At 43.6% G+C, this 3984-nt stretch overlaps 1 pseudogene; it reads left to right on the forward strand.

Moving 5' to 3' along the window:
• Window positions 1-1180: 1180 nt before the first annotated feature.
• Window positions 1181-3747, forward strand: LOC130131791 (eukaryotic translation initiation factor 3 subunit J-A-like; annotated as a pseudogene).
• The last annotated feature ends 237 nt before the right edge of the window (window positions 3748-3984 follow it).

Here is a 3984-nt window from a genome sequence, read left to right on the forward strand (position 1 = left end):
GAGTTGTGTATGGTCTGGGTAGATTGTGAAACTGAATTGCCCTTCTGGGGTAAATAAAGTTGTCTGAACCCGAATCTGAAACTTGTGTAAGAGCAAGTTTGAGCTGTGAGGCATGATCCCTGCATCAGATGATGATTTTTCTCACACATGTCTCACAAGAACAAATTTAAGAGAAATGTTCAAGAAACTAAAGAGAGTGTTCATGTATGAAGCCCAATGTGTGTATCTGTGTGTATCTCTGTGTGTGTGTGTGTGTGTGTGTGTGTGTGTGTGTGTGTGTGTGTGTGTGTGTGTGTGTGTGTCTGCAGAAACAGACAAGGCTATGGAAGAAGCTTAATGGACTGTTTTCTCTCTCTGTGTTCTCAGACTATGCATCCAGTCAGGATGACTCCGTAAACACAGGTCTCTATTAATACCATGCAATTTTCCAATCAGTGCGTCAGCATCCGAAAGTACGGCAGAGCTCCTTCAAACTCAAAAAGCAAGTCAGGACTGAGGCCAACAACATTCAGAAAACACACAAACTGGAACAACTTGTGGTCGACATGGTTGCTTAGTACTTAAAATCCCTCTAATGAGAACTATTGGATAAATATGTTGCATTTTATCATGAATTTGTTTCCAAAAACCCCGATGTTTTACACCAAAGTGTTCCTCTAGCAAATAATGTACAAATTAATATTTTGCAGCAGAAATACAGTAGATATTGCAGTTTGGGTTTTGTTTACTTGATTTGACTTTGTTTCAAACACCTCGGCTCTCTTTGGGCAAAACCAAGGGATTTTTTTCACGCAGCTCCAAAAAGAAGACCTGGAACCAAAACAGAGATTAGGATGTTCCTGTATTTGAAATCAAACCAACGTTTAAACCTCCTCTTTGTGAAATTCAACTGGCTAAATTGCTGCACAGAAACATCGCTCATATATTATTCATTATTTTTTTTCCTTTCAAAAACTTCATTCAATTCTGTAACTACCTTACAATCCAGTATAAATCATACAATAATGTAAATTAATACTTATTTCCTTTCTTTCTCTGCAGATTCACAATATTAGCGATAATACGGTATTTTTGTTCACATCATCACAAGAGAATCAACGTAAAGAAACTCCATTCATTTTCTCTATGGACAACGCCAGAGGGGTCAAACACACTAGCACAGCCAACGTGGCGGACTGACATGACGATAAATAACTTCGAGCTGGAGGAGTCGATCAAAAAGGCGGTAGTGCTGGACAGATGGGAAGGTGAAGACGAGGATGAGGATGTAAAGGACAACTGGGATGAGGATGAGGATGAGATAGAAAAGAAAAAAAGAAGGTGGAAGTTAAACCGGAGCCAAAGGTATCTGAAAAGAAAAAGCTTAGTGAGAAAAACGAAGAGAGAGAAAGTCGGCCAAGGAAAAAACAGGAGGAATAAAAGGAAGCGGAGCTTACGCCGGAGGAGCAACTAGCAGAGAAGTGAAGAGTGAGGGAGTTACAGGAGGAGGCAGACCTGGAGCTAGCAAAAGATGCTTTTGGTGTTAACAGTACAGCAAACAGTGTCACAGGAATTGATGCCATGTGTCCAACCTCCAAAGATGACGTCACACGTCACAGAGTTTGAAAAATTACTGAAAGAAGATATGCCAGTTTGAAAAGTCTGTGTATTATCCAGATTTCTTGGATTCCTTGTTTCAGGAACTCTTGTATTTCATTGGAAATAGATGACTTGAAGAAAATCAGTACTTCCCTGAGAGTCTTACTTAGTGAAAAACAGAAACAAGAAACACAAAACAGTGCCCTGTGCCGTCTCCTCGGTGAGGAACGGACGAATCCTCCTGGTGTTATAGAGGAGAAACCTGCAGGAGCGAGCAACCGATGCTACGTCTTCAGAAAGCCACAGTTGGTCGTCCAGGATCACACCCAGATTCCTCACAGTCCAAGTTGACATCACCACGGTGTTGTCATGGTGATAGGCATGTCTCTGAACTGCCATGTAAATGGATTTGTGGATTGTGTGTTTGTAAAAATAAGGCTGGTAATGGTGGATCTTTTCAGCTGATTGCTGTTATTAATGAAGATGTTTTTCCCTGCCAGCTGATATTCCACATTAGTGACGCAGGTCAAACACAATGGAAGGGCTGGGGCACGTATGTGTGTGTGTGTGTGTGGGGGGGGGGTCGAGAAGGGGGCTTGTCCCCACGGTCCCGGCTGGTCTTGGCAGCCTGCGTCAGCCAGGTAGGGTATAAAACTCTCTGTCTAGATGTCAGAGAGACAGAACCAGGGGAGACAGACAGAGCGCTCCCTCCGACACACACAGACACACACTTTCGCACAAACGTCAAGAGTCTCCCCGCCACTCGCTGAGGAGAGAGAGAGACAGGCCGGAGAGCAGAGGAAACCTAGAATCAGGTGAGCATCATCAAGGTGTCCCACCATTTTGTTGTGTTTGTATATATTGTATTATATGTGTATTATGTGAATCTGTCAACACTTCTGTTGGTGTTAAAATAGTCGTACGTTCAACAAAGCTCATCAAGACAGGATATCACCTTCTTCTTCAACCAGAGATTATTTTCACTTGCACATCTTTTCAGTCCACTTTCTAAAATCGGAAAAAACAACACAGATATTGATGTTGTCAGACCGAAACGATGAGACTTTGTTGTTGTTAGATGATGCTTTCAGAAAAAAATAATGGATGAGAAGACGGATGGAAAAAAAACACAAAACCTCTCCAAGTTTAAAACTGTGGCCCTCTGCAGTTTGTTGCTAAAAACCCTTCTGAGCTGTTTTTACAAAACAGACATTTTGAATACTACGACATTGGTATGTTTTATTTGTTTTTTTGATATTCATCAACCAGTAACAGCTTTTGGTTTAACTTCCAGAAGGTACACTTCAGTTGGCCTTTTCTCATGTATGTGTGGCGTTTTCTGTATTCATATGATCAGAGATGCTGTTGCTGTACATTGATTTTGGACCATGTAAAAAACCAGTCAAATGTCTCATTTAATTCATTACAGATTATATTTTTAATCAGGATATTCCTGTTCCATTTTGTCTCTAATGTTCTATCTATCTATCTATCCATCTATCTATCTGCTCTGATGGCTGTGAATGTGTCCTCCACTGAATTGTCACTGTCAATGTCTTGATTGACAGACAGAAAAATGTGTCCTATGTGGCTATTGGTCGTGGCAGTGGTGGGCGTGGCCAGGGGAGCTGCCAGTCAGTGCTGGGAGAATCCCGTCTGTCAAGAGCCAAAGTCTGAGAGCAGCGTGCTGGTAGACACACACACACACACACACACACACACACAGAGCCTAATAACGTTTAGCTTAAGTTCAACAATATTCACCTCCTTTCGTCGCTTTCTCTCTCTCTCTCTCTCTAGCGCTGCCCCATCAAGGTCAACACCTCCAACGGCGTGGAGGAGGAGACCGCTGAGGTCTTCCTCGCCGAGATGAGGAGGGATCTGGGCAACGAGTTGACGGAGGAGGCCCCGGAGGCGCATGGGGAGGCAGGCCGGGCGCAGGCAGGTCTCTACGACCTACAGGAGGAGGAGGACGGCTCGTACAAGATGAACCACTTCCGCTGGGGGAAGCCGCGCCGCACCAAACGCTACGGCGGCTTCATGAAGAGGTGGGACGAGAAGAACCGGAAAACCCTGATGACTCTGTTCAAGGCCGTCTTCAACAAGAACATACAGCAGATGATAAGAGAGAGGGAGAGAGGAGGATCCATGGAGGAGGAGAGAGAATGAGGAGAGATTAGCTCTAACCTTTAGCCAGCGGTGTCATTTGATTGTAGTTCAACCAATAGCGCCCCCCCCCCCCCTTCCAGGCTTAACCTCTGGACGCCCTCTGCTGGTTAGTCTGGGAAACGACAGAGAGAAAGTGAGGTTTGAGAGAGAGAAGAGGATGTGTCTGATATTTATTGATTAATGTAATTAACTGTAAATGAAAGCATTAAAAACCATAAAGAGAATTTGCAAGCAAAA

This window comes from Lampris incognitus, chromosome 21 (assembly GCF_029633865.1).
Source record: "Lampris incognitus isolate fLamInc1 chromosome 21, fLamInc1.hap2, whole genome shotgun sequence".
NCBI classification, from domain to species: Eukaryota; Metazoa; Chordata; class Actinopteri; order Lampriformes; family Lampridae; genus Lampris; species Lampris incognitus.